At 32.9% G+C, this 17,688-nt stretch overlaps 1 protein-coding gene across 4 annotated transcripts in view; it reads left to right on the top strand.

Moving 5' to 3' along the window:
- Positions 1-17,688, top strand: part of LRFN5 (leucine rich repeat and fibronectin type III domain containing 5) — a 297,077-nt gene that overhangs the window by 66,413 nt on the left and 212,976 nt on the right. The window contains exon 1 of one of the 4 annotated variants that reach the window (XM_017889708.1): positions 5,426-5,483. The exons of the other annotated variants lie outside the window; for them this stretch is intronic. The gene's annotated coding sequence lies outside the window, so the exon portion shown is untranslated. Of the gene's footprint in view, positions 1-5,425; positions 5,484-17,688 lie in introns of those variants that run through there. 4 annotated transcript variants of the gene reach the window in all.

Below are 17,688 nucleotides of genomic sequence, written 5' to 3'. Positions count from 1 at the left end.
TTGCTAATGTTGGAAAGCAAAGTAGTAGGAGAAAACACACTAAATTTTCTATTTTTTAACTTCCAGCCATTATTCCCTTGATGATGAATTCTATTACATTACACTATTATTTCTTATATGTTCTATTTCACTTTTAAGAGCTTCTGTTTTATTATTTTGTAAAAGCCTTGAACTGACTTTTCTTTGAGGACAACAATGTTAGCAAAATAGAACGTGAAATTTCAAACTAAGATATATTAACATCTATTTTAGAGTATCCATTAATATTTAGAATATAATATTAATATTTAATTTTCTTCTAATTTATTATTAGACAGCAAAAGTTATCCTTGTAAAGGAAATTTATTTTCTAATATGAGAATTCTTTGAAAATAGAATGCCACTTTGTGTACTGTACAAAGTCATGAAAAGAAATTAATATTATCAAGGCATTTTATAGTTTAAAAAGAAATTAAGTTCTCAATATCATAATCGTCTAAGACGAGAATATGGACTTTTCTTCCTAAAATCTAAATATAATGTCAATTGGAAACTAATAATTAACTTAATCTAAAAGTGAAGGGGAACACACTGATATTTTCTTCTTTAAAATATTTTACCCCATTCCTAACAATCTGTTTGTTGCTCTGACATCTTACTAGCTATTTAAGCTTTTCATCCTTATTTGTTCACTCCAATCTCTCATCAAGCAATTAATCTTTATTTTCATTGCAGTACCACTTTGAACAATTCACCTCTTTTCAAACAAAGTGGTTAATTAAATCTTGAAATATCACTTTGTAGTATCACTTCCAAGTTCAAGAACTTCCAATAGCTCACCATTGTGTGGGTGTGGAGGAGATTTTTATTTTTTATTTATTTATTTATTTATTTATTTATTTATTTATTTATTTATTTTGCGGAGTTTCCTCTTATTGCCCAGGCTGGAGTGCAATGGCACTATTTCGGCTCACCGCAACCTCCACCTCCTGGGTTCAAGTGATTCTCCTGCCTCAGCCTCCAGAGTAGCTGGGATTACAGGTGCACACCACCATGCCGGGCTAATTTTGTATTTTCAGTAGAGACAAGGTTTCACCATGTTGGCCAGGCTGGCCTTGAACTCCTGACCTCAGGTTATCTGCCCACCTTGACCTCCCACAGTGCTGGAATTACAGACGTGAGCCACTGTGCCCACCCATTAGATCAAATATTTCATAGCCAAATCTTGATTCAAAACCTATTTACTAAGCATCTAACCATGTTCAAGGTCTACCCATACTTATTTACCTGATTCTTAATAGTTATCTTTCCATAAGCTGGAAGTTTAATTTATATTCAAATACTGAATATAGGTGATTTAGGGCAAATATTCCTGTCTTAGATTCCTCCTTCTGTTTATTTTTTAAATTGGAATAATAAGCATTCCTTCTTACCTCACTAGATGTTAGGATTAAGATAGAATAACACGTGTAACATACTTTAGAAATACAATTGGCATTAGGGAGTACTCTGATTTATTAGCTATTTTTATTACCTTCTTTTTTGAAGTGTCAAAGTTGTGTTTGATTTCTCCCTTAGGTTCCTTTGTGTCTCATGTGTAAGATACCATTCCTTCTTCTCTTTATTTATTAAAATTCTATTCTTTTTTGATAACAAAGTTTAAATGCCTTCTTTCTGGTATATACTTCTCTGTGTACTTCAACTAGATATCTAATGGCATTGGACTGGAAATTATACTTAACTTTTAATTAACTTAATTTAATTTAACATCTTAGGAGTAGTGATGATGTTTTTAGTTATTTGATTTCATCTAATGTCTGAGTACTCAGACATCTTTCAGAACTAGACTATTAGAATCAATAAAATAACATTTTTTTAAATGTGTTATGTACCCGTTTCATGGGCTCAAGTTTTAAAAAGTTATAACCTTTAACCTTTATCACTTTCAATCAAAATATCTTTCTATTTTTACATGAAATTCATTGAATCTCCCTTAAATACAGGAATCCTTACCCTGTATGGTATTAGATGTGTGGTATTATTTCTGAGGTTTCTGTACTGCTCCATTAGTCCATATATCTGTTTTTGGTACCACTACCATGCTGCTTTGGTTACTGTAGCCTTGTAGTATAGTTCAAAGTTAGGTAGTGTGATGCCTCCAGTTTTGTTCCTTTTGCTTAGGAGTGTCCTGGCTATATGGGGTCTTCTTTGAGTCCATAAAAAATTTAAAATGGTTTTTTCTAATTCTGTGAAGAATATCAATGGTTGTTTTATGGAAATAGCATTGAATCATAAATCACTCTGGACAGTATGACCATTTTCATGATACTGATTCGTCCTAAACATGAGGATGGAATATTTTTGCATTCATTTGTGTCCGCTCTTATTTCCTTGAGCAGGGGTTTGTAGTTCTCCTTGAAGAGGGCCTTCATATCCCTCATTAGCTGTATTCCTAGGTATTTTATTCTCTTTGTAGCAATTGTAAATTGAGTTCATTCATGATTTGGCTCTCTGCTTGCCTATTGTTGGTGTAAAGGAATGCTTGTGATTTTTGCACATTGATTCTGAATCCTGAGACTGCTGAAGTTGCTTATTAGTTCAAGAAGTTTTGGGGCTGATGTAATGGGGTTTCCTAAATATAAAATCATGTCATCTGCAAACAGAGACAACTTGACTTCCTCTATTCCTATTTGAATACCCTTTACTTCTTTCTCTTGCCTGATTGCCCTGGCCAGAACTTCTAATACTATGTTGAATAGGAGTCATGAGAGAGGGCATCCTTGTCTTGTACCAGTTTTCAAAGGGAATGTTTCCCACTTTTGCCCATTCAATATGTTATTGGCTGTGGGTTTGTCATAAATAGTTATTATGTTGAGATATGTTCCATGAATACCTACTTTACTGAGAGTTTTTTAACATGAAGGGATGGTGAATTTTATCAAAGGCATTTTCTGCATCTCCCAAGGTAATAATGTGATTTTTGTAATTGGTTCTGTTTGTGTGATGGATTGCATTTAATGATTTCCATATGTTGAAGCAGTCCTGCATCCCAGGGATGAAGTTCAATTGTTTGTGGGGGCAAGTTTTTTGATGTGCTGCTAGATTCAGTTTGCCAGTATTTTACTGAGGATTTTCCCATTGAAGTTCATCAGGGATATTGGTCTGAAGTTTTCTTTTTTTGTTGTGTCTCTTCCCAGTTTTGTATCAAGATGATGCTGGCTTCATAAAATGAGTTAGGGAGGAGTCCCTCCTTTTCAGTTGTTTGGAATAGTTTCAGAAGGAATGGTACCAGCACATCAGAGTGAACAGGCAACCTACAGAATGGGAGAAATTTTTTTCAATTTACCCATCTGGCAAAGGTCTAATATCCACACTTTACAAGGAACTTAAACATATTTACAATAAAAAAACNCCAGGGATGAAGTTCAATTGTTTGTGGGGGCAAGTTTTTTGATGTGCTGCTAGATTCAGTTTGCCAGTATTTTACTGAGGATTTTCCCATTGAAGTTCATCAGGGATATTGGTCTGAAGTTTTCTTTTTTTGTTGTGTCTCTTCCCAGTTTTTGTATCAAGATGATGCTGGCTTCATAAAATGAGTTAGGGAGGAGTCCCTCCTTTTCAGTTGTTTGGAATAGTTTCAGAAGGAATGGTACCAGCACATCAGAGTGAACAGGCAACCTACAGAATGGGAGAAATTTTTTTCAATTTACCCATCTGGCAAAGGTCTAATATCCACACTTTACAAGGAACTTAAACATATTTACAATAAAAAAACCATCAAAAAATGGTCAAAGGATATGAACAGACACTTCTCAAAAGAAGACATTTATGCGGCCAACAACCACATGAATGAAAGCTCAACATCATTGATCATCAGAGAAATGCAAATCAAAACCACAATGAGATACCATCTCACTACAGTCAGAATGGCAATTATTAAAAACTCAGGAAACAATAGATACTGGTGAGGCTGTGGAGAAATAAGAACACTTTTACACTGTTGGTGGTAAAGTAAATTAGTTCAACCATTGTGGAAGACAGTAATGCGATTTCTCAAGGATCTAGAACCAGAAAGACCATTTGATCCAGCAATCTCATTATTTGTTATACAACCAAGGGAATATAAATCATTCTATTATAAAGACATATGCACACGTATGTTTATTGCAGCACTGTTAACAATAGCAAAGACATGGAACCAATCCAAAGCCCATCAATGATAGACTGGATAAAGAAAATGTGATACATATACACCACGGAATACCTTGAAGCCATAGAAAGCAATGAGATCATGTCCTTTGTAGGGACATGGGTGAAACTGGAAGTCATCATCCTCAGCAAACTAACAAAGGAAAAGAAAACCTAACACATGTTCTCACTCATAACACATGGACAGAGAGAGGGGAACAACACAATCTGTGGCCTGCTGGGGGTTGGGGTTTGAACAGAGGGAACTTAGAGGATGGGTTAATAGATACAGCAAACCACTATAGCACACATATATCTATGTAAAAAACTTGCACTGTCTGTACATGTATCCCCATTTTTTAGAAGAAATTTTAAAAAATAAGAAAAGCATATATTATTCAGTTTTTAAAAATAATGAAATCTTGTCATTTGCAACAACATGGTTGGACCTGAAGATTATTATGTCGAATGAGGTAAGCCAGGTGCAGAAAGACAAAGTTTACATTTCTTCACTTATTTGTGAGAGCTAAAAATTAATAGTTGAACACATCGAGATAACCAGTAGAATAATGGTTACCAGAGCCCGGGAAAGGTAGTTGGTGGGTGGGTATGTGGGGATGTTCTGTGGATACAAAAATATAATTAGATAGGAATAAGATCTACTGTTTGATAGCATAATGAGGTGACTATAGTCAATAATACTGTATTGTACATTTAAAAACAACTAAGAGAGTATAGTTGGATTATTTGTAACACAAAGAAAGGAAAAATGCTTTAGGTGCTGGATACCTTATTTACCCTGATGTGATTATTATACATTGTATGCCTGTATCAAAATATCTCATGTACCCCATAAATATATATACCTACTTGGTACCCACAAAATTAAAATAAAAAATTAAAATAAATTAGTAAATTTAAAAGGATTGAAGTTCTACAAAATATATTTCCTAATAACAATGTAATTAAATGATAAATCATCAACTGGATGAAATTTGTGAAGTTCAGATACACAAAAATAAAACCAAACAATTCTAAATTACCAATGGGTCAAAGAAAAAAAATGAGGAAAATTAAGACATGATTTGAGATGAATAGGAAAAAAACAAAAACAAAGGATACCAAAATTTATGAGATGCAGCTAAAGCAGTGAACAATGCTCAGAGGTGAATGTAGACCTGGAAATGCCTACATTTAAAGAAGCCAAGCACAGTCTGTATGGACTTATGTCTTATGTCTGTAATTCCAGCACTGTCAGTGACCGAGGCAAAAGGATCTATTGAGTCCAGCAGTCAAGCACCATTTTGGGCAGCATGGTAAGACCCTATTTCTACCCCCCATGCAAAGAAAAGAAGAAAAATAAAAACTGGGTGTTTGGATGTATGCCTTTAGTTATAGTCGCAGCTACTTAGGAGGCTGAGGTGGGAGGATCACTTGACCCTAGGAGGTTGAGGCTGCACCGAGCTGAGATCTCACCATTGCACTGCAGTTTGGGCAACAGAGTGAGAACCCATCTCTAAAATTATAACAATAATAATAATAATAAATAAGTAATAATAATGACAATGAATTCTAAAAGGAAGAAAGCTCTCAAATCAATAACTTAAATTTGTTCCTTAGGGAGCTAGGAGAAGAGCGTATTAAACACAGCAAATAGTTGGGAAGTCATACTGAAAGCAAAGTATAAATAAATAAAATAGAAAACAGAAAAACAATAGACAAACACAGCGAAACCAAAATTTGGTAATCTTTCACTTTATTGACCAATAAAAAGAAATCATGAATTCGATTACAGAAAGACAGAAACAAAACAGAGAAAATCACTACTGATCTTACAGAAATTTTTAAAAAGAATGCTGTGAAAAGCTTATGCAAAACATTAAATGATTTAGATGAAATAAATAAATTCGTAGAAAGACAAAATCATTACAATTGACTCAGGATGAAATGAAAATCTAATTAAGCTTATAACAAGTAAAATGACAAAATTAGTATGTTTAAAATTACCCACCAAAAGGCCTAGGTCCCTAATAATACACTTTTGAACTATGAAAACATTGAAATAATTATGAATGCTAACTTTTTACAAACTCTCTTTTCAAAATAGGATGCCACAATTACCCTCATACCAAAACCAAACAAAAACATTACAAGTAAATAAATTTTAAACTCTCCTTTATGAATACAGATGCCAAAATCTTGAACACAGCACTTGCAAACCAAAACAGCAATATTTTGCAAAGATTGTACTTCATAACAAAGTCCTATTCATCGCAGGCATGCATAATTAAAAGAAAAAAAATGACCATCTCAATAAATACAAAAGTAAATAAAGAAACATTTTGGCCAGGTGCACTGGCTTACACCTGAAATTAATCCCAGCACTTTGGGAGGTCAAGACGGGTGGATCTCTTGAGGCCAGGAGTTCAAGATCAGCCTGGCTAAGATGATGAAACATCATCTCTACTAAAAATACAAAATTCGCCAGGCATGGTGGTGTCCCAGCTACTCAGGAGGCTGAGGCATGAAAAATCACTTGTGCCCCTGGGAGGTGGAGGTTGCAGTGAGCTGAGATCTCACTACTGCACTCTGACCTAGGTGACAGAGCAAGACTTTGTCTCAAAAAAAGTGAAAATAAATTAGGATAAATCTAATGTCATTTCAGGATAAAGACCTTCACCAAATAAAGAATAGAAGGGAATTTGCTTAACCTAATAAAGGACATCTATGAAAAACCCACAGCTAAATTTATATCTGTTGGTGAAAGAATAGTTTCCCTCCAAATCAGGTAAAATATTGAAAAGTCCACTCTTTCTCTTTAATTTAGCACTGTATTGGAGATTGTAACTGGAGCAATTCATTGAGAAAAAATAAGTAAAAGACATCCAGATTGTTTATTTACCCTTACATCAAACTGTGTAAGTTTTATTATTTAAACATTTTATCTTTTTCATTTGATTGCTCATATTTTGTATGAACTCTTGTTTATATTTTTAATATTTTTAGGCTTATTAGTGATAAGCCAATTTTCATTCCTGACACAGAGTAAAAGAGAAACACTTATGCTGTTTCTCTTTTATTCTTCCTGTGTTTTATGCATTTAATCAATAGTATGTCTGTTTGTAGAGACATATTTTGAGTTTGCTCTTTTCTCTGTTGAGCATTTATTTTTGATTTTGTTAAATTTTGTCTTTATGCACTTTCTTCTGCCTCATTTTAGGCTTAATTTACTTTCAACTTTTTTTTCAGCTTTATACTTAAATAGTGGATTTTAAAATCATTTTCTATTCTGACATGTGCTTTTAAACTACAAACTTCCTCATACAATTAATTGATATCTATTCCATATAATTTAAATTTTCATCGGGATTCATGTCAAAATATTTTCTAACTTTCATCAGGCTATCATATTTTACCTATGAATTATATACATGTATATTTGGAACTTTTAGTTATATCTTATTATTTCTAACTCAACTTTATGGTTGTCAGAAAACAAACTGTTTATGATTTCAATGCTTAATGATACTTAGAGGTCCATCACTGGTCAAGCTTGCTAAAATTCCCATATGTATTTGAAAAGAGTGTTTATGTTATTGGTGCAATTGCATATATACGTATACATATACAATTTATATGTAACATTTAACAATTTTGAGTGTATTTTATAGACGTTAAAATACATAGATCTTAAATGGTGAGTTTGGCGATTTTTTAACAATTGTGTACTTTATTTAACCACCACACTATACAACATATAGAACAATTTCATATTTTCAGTTTCCTTATTCCACTTTCCAGATTATCCCCATTCCTTACTATTCCCAGAGACTAATACTTTCTGATATCTAACACTGTGGTTTAGTTTTGCTTTGTTTTTGCCTAGTTTTGAATTTCATATGAATAATCATCAATGTTTTTGAGTTTCATCAATATTAGTGTATATATCAGTATTTTGCTGCTTTTCATTGCTAGGTAATGTTCCATGGTGTTATTATGCCACAGTTCTTTACCCATTCTTATGTCAATGGATATTTGTGTTATTTTTCAAGAAAGACTTCTTGTGGATAAGATTGATGTGAACATATTTTCTCCAATCATTTCATGTATATATGTTTCAGTTGTCTTGGGCAAACACCTGGGAGTAGAAATGTTGAATATAGGGTAGATGTATATTAAAATTTGTAAGAAACTGGTAATTATTTTTCAAGGTACCTATGACACTTTACACTCCCAACTTGTACAAAAGTGTTACTTGCTCCGCATCATTGCCAATATTTGTAATTATTTGTCATTATTTTTCTTTACAATTTAGCTATTCTTGGAAGAAATGTTGTCTTTTTTGTTTTCTTTTGTTTACTTTTATTGTAGCTTTATGTGAGTCCTTTATAGCTTCTGGGTATGTACCCCTCATGAAAGATATATATAGTAGACATTTTCTTCTAAATGGTTACGAGCCTTTTAATTTTCTTAATGATGCTTTTGAAAAGCATATGTTTTAACTTGGTAAAGACAGTGTATCAATTTTTTCTTTTCTCAATTTTCACAGTGCAAATTGTGGTTTTTGTCTTCTCTTTAAGAAATATTTGTCTATTTCTAAAATGGAAAAGCTCTTCAATTTTTTTCTTCTATGATCATTATTATTGTAGCTTTCATGTTTAGTTCTGTGATATACATCAAACAAGCTTCTCAGTGTAGAGTTATCTACAGGTTAAAGTGTATTTTTTTTCTTTAGATATCCACTGGAACCATAATATGTGTCATATAAATTTTATTTCCTCATTCAGTTGCTTTTGGTAACTTCGTTAAAAGTCAGTTAACTATATGTGTGTGCATTTATTTGTGGACTTAATTTCCTATTTCATGGATGAATTTTTATATTCTTATTCAAACACTATACAATCTTGATTATTTAAGTTTAGAGTAAGTCTTGAGATCAACTAGTGCAAGTGTTTTAAATGTTGTCTAAATATTTTTGAAAGTTGTTCTGTCTCTTAGGTCATTTGCATTTCAGTATAACTTTGAAAAATCAGTTTGGCAGTTTCTATAATAAACCCTGCCTGAATTTTGAATGAGAATGCATTGAAGTTATATATTGCTGTTGGCATAAAAGATAGTTTAAAACATAGGTTAACAATATAGAGTCTTCCACTTGCTTTTATTATAGCACCTTTCTTTGGCATACATTTTACTCAACGTATTTTGTAAACTCCAAACTACATGTTATGTTTCTGCATTTAATTAGGTATGTTTTATTTTAACTCAACAATGTTTTGGACATTTGAATGTAGTGATTTTGTATATATTTTATTAAATTTTTTGTGGACTTTTTTCTTTGCTGTTATTGAAGTTATATTTAAATTTCATCTTCCAATTGTTCCTTTAACATGTATTGAAATGGTATTGATTTTTACATATTAACTTTGTATTCTGTGACTTTTTGTTAAGTTTTATAAAGGTTTTTTTGAATGCCATTGTCATGTTTTCTGAGAATAATAACTCTTTTTTCTTCTTTTCTGATCTTTATAACTTTTCTTTGTCTCACTTCGTTTGTCTTGCTTAGACTTCCATATACTGTTGATTAAAAATGGAAAGAATAAATGCTCGCTTTGTTTACATCTTGGGGAGAAAGTGTTCAGTGTTCTCCACTGGTTTAATGTTAGCCCTTTATGAGTTGCAGACCACTTCAATTCCCTTTACCAGACTTAAGGATTTTCTTTAAATAGTAGTTGCTGAGATATTCTATCATGTTTGAGTCTTAATTTTGGCAATTTTTTTCTACAGCTATTGAGATGTTTGTATATGCTTTTTGCTTATTAATACAATGAAATATACCAATTTTATTATTTTAATTGACATGTAGTTTAATTTAATGTTTTACATATGTGTACAATGTGGAGTGATTTAATAAATGCTATGAACATATACATCATCTCATTTACTTGATATTTTTTGTGGAGATACATTTGAAATTTACTGTTAGTTGTTTTGAATCATACAATATGTTATCATTGAATGTACTCACACTGCTGTGTAAATCTCAAAATTTATTCCTTCCATTAAGCTGAAACTTTGTATCTTTTGACCAATAACACCTCAGTCCCTTGCTCCCCAAGCGCTCATCCTCTAGTAACCATAATTCTACTCTCTCTTTATATGAATCCTACTGTTTTTAGATTATATATATAAATTCTACAAATTGTGCAGTATTTTTCTTTCTGTGCCTTCCTTATTTAACTATGCATAGTGTTCTCTAGATTCATCCATGTTGTCCCAAATAACAAAATTTTGTTGTTTTTTAAGACTGAGTGGTATCCTTTTCTGTATATGGGCATACCTTGTATGTATTGCATTTTATTTTGCTGTGTTTCACAGATATTGCTTTTTAAAAATTGAAGGTTTGTGGCAACTCTGTGTCAGGCAAGTCTATTAGTGCCATTTTTTCCAATAGTATGTGTTACTTCATTTCTCTGTGTCACATTTTGGTAATTCTTACAATATTTCAAACTTTTCATTATTGTTGTGTCTGTTATGGGAATCTGTGGTCAATGATATTTGATGTTACTACTGTAATTGTTTTGGGGAACCAAAAACATTCCCGTACAAGATGAGGCCAATTAATAACTCTACAATGCCCACTAAGTGTTTGAGTGAGAGAAAAGTCCCATGTCTCTCACTATAAACCAAAAACTAGAAATGATTAAGCTTAGTAAAAAAGGCATGTTGAAAGCTGAAATAGGCCAACAGCTAGACCTCTTGCACCAAATAGCTCAGTTGTAAATACAAAAGTTATTGAAGGAAATTAAAAGTGCTACTCTACTGAACACACAAATAATGAAAAAGCACAACAACCATATTGCTGATATGGAGAAACTTTTAGTGGTTCAGACAGAAAATGAAACCAGCCACAGCACATTCTTAAACCAAAGCCTAATCCAGAGCAAAGCCCTAACTCATGTCAATTCTATGAAGACTGAGAGAGATAAAGAGGCTGCAGAAGAGAATTTTGAAGCTAACAGAGATTTGCTCATGAGGCTTAAGGAAAGAAGGTGTCTCCGTCTCCATAACATAAAAGTGCAAGATGAAGCCAAAGTCTTGCTGTAGAAGGCCTAGACAAGTTATTCAGAGGACCTAGGCAAGATATTGAATTAAAGTGGCTACACTAAATAGCAGATTTTCAATGTAGACAAAACTACCTTCTATTGGAAAAAGAGGTCATCTTGGACTTTCATAGTGAAAGAGGAGAAGTCAATGCCTGCCTTCAGTTTTTCAAAGGACAGGCTGAATCTCTTGTTGAGAGCTAATGCAGCTGGTGACTTGAAGTTCAAGCCAGTGCTTAGTTATCATTCTGCAAATCCTGAAACCGTTAAGAATTATGCTACATCTACTCTGCCTATACTCTATAAATGGAACACCAAAGCCTGGATTGTATCACATTTGTTTAAGCATGGATTACTGAATATTTCAAGCCCAGTATTCACACCTACTGCTCAGGAAAAAGGATTCCTTTCAAAATATTGCTGCTCATTGACAGTACACCTAGTAACCCAAGAGCTCTCATAGAGATGTACAAGGAGATTAATGTGATTTCCATGCCTGCTAACAACAACATGCAATTCATGGATCAACGAGTAATTTCAAACTTCGTTATTATTTAAGAACTGTATTTCATAAGACTGTTGCTGCCATAGATAGTGATTTCTCTGATGTATCTGGGCAAAGTAAATTTAAAAGCTTCTGGAAAACACTCACCATTCTATATGTCATTAAAAACATTAATGATTCATTGAAGGAGGCCAAAATATAACTTTGACAGACATTTGGAGTTTTGATTCCGACTTTCATGGACAACTTTGAGGGGTACAAGATTTCAGTGGAGGAAGTAACTGAAGATGTGATGGCAATAGCAGGAGAACTAGAATAAGTGGAGCCTGAAGATGTGACTAAATTGCTGCGATCTCATGATAAAACTTGAATGGATGAGGGGATGTTTCTTATGGATGAGCAAAGAAGATGGTCTTTTCAGATGAAAAGTACTCTGATGAAGATGCTGTGAACATTGTTGAAATGACAATGGATACAGAATGTTACATAAACTTAGTTGATAAAGCAGTGGCAAGGTTTGAGAGCATTGATTCCAACTTTGAAAGAAGTTCTGTTGGTAAAATTTTATTAAGCAGCATTACATATTACAGAGAAATATTTTGTAAATCCCAAGAGCCAAATGATGTGGCAAAATACATTATTGTCTTAGTTCAAGAAATTGCCACAGTCACTTTACCCTTCAGCAGCTACTTCCCTGATCAGTCTGCAGACATCACAGTCAAGGCAGACCCTCCACCAGCAAAACACCTATGACTCTCTGAAAGATCAGGTTATTGTTAGCATTTTTAACAACAAAGTATTTTTTTAACTAAAGGACGTGTATTCTACTCCTGGACATAATACTGTTACATAATGCTATTACACTTAATAGACTACATACAGTATAGTGTAAATAAAAGTATATGCAGTGGGCAATCAAAAAGTGTTCATGAGACTTGCTTTATGTGATATCCACTTCATTGTAGTGGTCTGGAACCACACCCAAAATATCTCTGAGGTATGCCTGAATATACCACATTTTCTGTATCTATTCATCTGTTGATGGAAACTTAGGTTGGTTCTATATATTGCCTATTGTGAATAATGCTACAATCAATGTGGGAGTGCAAAAATCCCGTAGGCATGTTGATATCTATTCATTTGGATATATTCTCAGAAGAGCAATCGCTGGATTATATTGTAGTTCTAAGTTTAGATTTTGAGGAACCTCCATACCATTTTCCACAATGGACAAACTAATTTATATTCCCACTAACAGTGTCCAAGGAGTCCCTTTTTCCTGCCTTCTTGCCAACACTTATTATCTTTCATCTTTTTGAGAATAGCCATTCTAACTGGTATGAGGTGACATCTCATTGTGGCTTCAATTTGCATTTCTCTAGTGACTAATGATGCTGGGCATGTTTCATGAACCTGTAGGCATTTGCATGTGAAATTCTGAAAAGTGTTCACCACATTGTCCATAGTCTAATCAGGTTATTTGTTTTCTAATGACATGCCTACCTTGAATCCCTGGACTAAACAACAAATAGTGATAATATTGTATTCAACATATTAATATTTAGCGCACATTTTTGTATCTTTCAATTGTTAATCTGCACTTTTGATATTAGTAGTATTCTTATTAGGTTTTGGTATGAGAGTTATGATAACCTCCTAAAACTTGTTAAGTATATTTTTATTCAGTATTTTTAATATAACTTTATAGATATCATCATTTCTTTTTTATAGATAGGTTTGATAAATTCACATATGAAGCCATCTGGGCATAGAATTTTATTTGCAGGAAGATTTTTCTATCCTTGCTTGAGTTTTATCAGTTGTATTAATATTTTCTAGAAATTAAATTTTGCTTTTTAATATTTAAATTACTTTCTTTTGTTTCAAAATAATACATGGTTACTATGTTTGCTTTACAAATCAATAATCTTAAAATTATTCAAATCACAAGTGGAAGTTAGTTTAATAATTTTGTTTCAGTACTTTACAATTACTGTTAGATGTGTTAAAATATGCCATCATAATCATGAATTTGTCTGTTTCTTCCAGTTCTGTCAATTTTTGATTAAATATTTTGAGACTGTCTTATTTAAAACAGAGATTTCGTTAATTTTAATATATTTCATGTGGATTGACTCATCCATATTAAGTCTACCTTTTTATTGAGAGTTTTTGTATTTAACTGTATTAACTCTGATATGAATATAGCTTCACTGCTCTTGTTTCTTGTTTCCATCTATTTATTTTCAACAGTTCTATGTCCTCCTACTTAAGGTGTAACTATTACAAATAGCATATGCTAGTCTTTAAAAGAATGTCTTTCTATTTAAATGAAATAATGGTGTGTATACATTTTATGTAGTTGATAATGTATTTATCCAATTTTATTTTATATCATATAGTGAATTATTAAAATATTTTTAGAAATTAAAAAATATGATGAGAATTGTAGATGAAGTAGGCTATGTCATCAATGAAGGCAAGGGATGAGGTAGAGAAATCAGTTAGGAGATTGTCACAATTAATACGTTTGAGATGTTGTTATCCTAGAAAATTATAGAGACTGGGGGGAAAAATGAACAGAATCCTGCATGTGAAGGGGATAGTTGTAAACATTTTATTTTAAAAAGGGAAGGGCTATAGATTTACACTTAGATGCTGGACAAATTTAAGAAATGTGTAAAGCAACAAAATCCTATAAAAATATAGGGAAGGAATCAAAGATTACAGGGGAACCTGGATATTTTGCATTCAGAAATCCTTCCTCCCAGACTAGATGATTTATATTATCAAATACGATAAAGCTTTCTTTTCATTGAAGTGTGGTCCTAGAACAAGCAGCATTCACTTTCTCTAGGAGCTTGTTTAAAATGTGAAAATTTAGGCACTGCTCCAGGCATACTATATCAGATTTTACATTAAATAATTGCCAAATGATGTTTTTTACACATTAAATTTGAGCAGTGTATGGAACAGTGGTTCTCTACCTTATTTGCATATTAGTATAATCTGGGGAGCCTTTAGAAATCCCATTGCCTAGGCCATACCCTAGACTAAATTGGAGCCTGTGGGTTTGGCACTCAGGAGTCTGTATGTTTAAAGCTCCCCAGGTGGTTCTCTTGTGCAGCCAAGGTTGAGATCCCGTGCTATAGGCACATGGAAGAGAATAAAGCAAAACTAGACAATTAATAAGAAATCGTGAGGATTTTAGAGACTGGATTCTAGTCTTTGTTCTTTATTTGAGAGATATTCATTTGTTCCCTATAAATCAATTTTATTTTTGTATATTTCAAAATTGTATTTAGCAATTATTTGTGATTTTTCTGTCTATGGATTGTAATTTAGGAGACACTTAGCAAAATATAATAATGGGTGGTAATCATTGGTATAGGATTAATTTGTGAATGGTAAGAAAATGTGCTGACTATAACTGTTCAGAAATTGAGTAAGCAGTAGTGATCAGAAAATTTAATTATATCAGAAACAGAAAAGCAATCAAAACTGGTTCGCAGAAATAAAAATAGATAAGCCAATAAATTTATGAGAGTGTAAGTTGAGATGAATTTGGGAAAAGACAAAACAGGCAAAGTACATGACAGACTTGTAGAATTTTTTTTTCATTTTTACCACTACAAGAGTGAGAAGAACTTGATCAGTGCTTCTCGAACATTAACGTACAGATGAATCGCCTGGAGATTTTTATTAAAATGAATATTCTTACCTTGTTTGTCTCTGGGGTAGGTTATGAAATTCTGCTTTTTAAGTAAGATTCTAGGTGATGAAATGCTTTTTCTGTGGGTTCACACTTACTGCAGCAAGGAGCTGGAACCCAGTTATCACTAAAAGTAGTGCAAAGGTCTTGCTGCTCGTGCATCTTTCTTAGTTGCCTTAGTAACTGCGTCTTTTCAAGATAAGACACAATTTCTAAAATTCAAATGAAAATGAGATAAACTTCAGTGAGAGATAGAACAACATGTTAAAAGATTATGTGGAAGGAGTTTTGGGGGAGGAATTCCTGAAGTTCATAAAGATAAGACTACTTGAAGAAGAATTTGATTCCTCTCTAAAAACATTAATAGAACTTATTAGCATAGGAACTTAGAAGTTCAGCAGGACTGTTTTATCTGTAGCTGTCTTTGGTCATAGTCAATATAAAACTCCACATGCTTCACAAATGCATTTACTCATCTGTTTATGTGACACTAATACTCCATGGAAGAGGTTGTTACAGGAAATAGGGTTATTGAGTCAACACCAGACACCAATCAGGAACTGACATTCACTTTACATGGAGATATCATCAACAGAAAATTTGAAAGTTTAGGTATTCAGAGAGCACTGAAAGAAATACAATAAGAACATTAGAATTGGAAGTAAAGCATGCAGGGAGAAAAAAGACTCTTTTTTCTGTTTCAAGGATAAACAACTAAAACTGGTTGAGGAAAGTGTGTCAGAGGGCTCTTCCATCTTGAGAGAATAGGAGGAGGGGATATCTGCTAAGAATGAGAAAAATAAATGAAGATTTACAACTCAGGAAAAAATGATCAGTAAAACATTACTAAAGAGCTTTTAAAGCAACATGAAGATCCTGTTTGCCACTAGAAACATGAATTTGTGGTGGGCAAGGTACGTAGTGTTGTGTTGCAGCCCAGGGCAGGTAATGGAGAAGTAGATGATTTTGTGCAGTGGGGGACTTGTGACCACTATAGTAGCAAAGAACATAATTATGGAGGGGCAGTAAGGGTTACATGACAATAGCGGACATTACTATTAGGAGAAGCACAGGTAGCTAGAAAGGAACAAAAGAGTTCAGTCAATTAGAAATGACTTTAGTTTGAAGTTTTTGATGAATGTAAAGAGGAAAATATGAATGACTTTGTGAGATCTGGGGGCAAAATTGTCTGAAATGTTGGGTTTGAAATATGCCTTATGATGACAGGTTACAAGGCATGGTTATATGAAGTATAAATGAGTGATAGAGAGTGAATTTGAATGAAGGAGATAAGTTTTTTTCCTTTTTTAAAAACAGGATGATATGGGGTTTCACAGTGTATTATTAGAGGTAGTATAGATGTCTGCAAGTGTAAGACAGAAAAGAGAAAAAAAGAAAAAAGAAAAGAAAAGAGAAAAGAAAAGATAAAAACATGCAAACAAGTTTTTGAACTTGTCGAGTAGGGAGAAAATGGATCCTAGCTTTGAGGATTTGAAAAGAGGGATATAATCATAAAATCATAGAGTAATAGGTTTGGGAAGAAACTTAGAACTAAAATTGTGTGATACTATAACTTAGAGACGAGGAAGATCATAACCAAGAGAGGAAATTTCTTGTCCAGAAACACTTATCTCTTAGATAATGGTTGAGACTAGAATACAAGGTAGTTGACCTCCCTTGTTCTTGGTAATAGTAAAGATGATGGCTGTGGTGATAATGATTTTGAACATAGTGGTGTAGGCATACATACCAAGAGCTTATTAAATAAGCAAACGTTGTTCGTAGCTAATACAAAATAGAAAGATAAATGAATGTTTGACTCTAATGCTCCCTCCAAAATGTTAGCTCTGTAAGGACAGGGGTTTTCATCTTTTATTTCCTGATAACATATCTGAGTGAGTTAGTACTCATTATATATTTGCAGAATACATGAATAAACACACGTTTTAAAAATTTAGAATGTGTTGATCAGTTAGATGCTTTTGTAGAACTATGAGTCTGCTAAAGGGAATGTTGTTTTATGAAGCATTTATCACTCCAAGTGTTCACTAAGTTTTGATGGACCATCAGAATACATAACACTTACTCAGTTCATAATATGAACCACATGCTGTACATACATTATTTTTTAATCCTCATAATAACTCTTGAAAGTAATTATTATTATAACATTGGGGACCTAAGCTTGTATTTAAACTGTCAAT

The sequence above is a fragment of the Rhinopithecus bieti genome, unplaced genomic scaffold (genome assembly GCF_001698545.2).
Source record: "Rhinopithecus bieti isolate Rb0 unplaced genomic scaffold, ASM169854v2 scaffold_15572, whole genome shotgun sequence".
NCBI classification, from domain to species: Eukaryota; Metazoa; Chordata; class Mammalia; order Primates; family Cercopithecidae; genus Rhinopithecus; species Rhinopithecus bieti.
The sequence above is the reverse complement of the archived record's forward strand: the minus strand, read 5'-3'. Positions and strand labels throughout refer to the sequence as shown.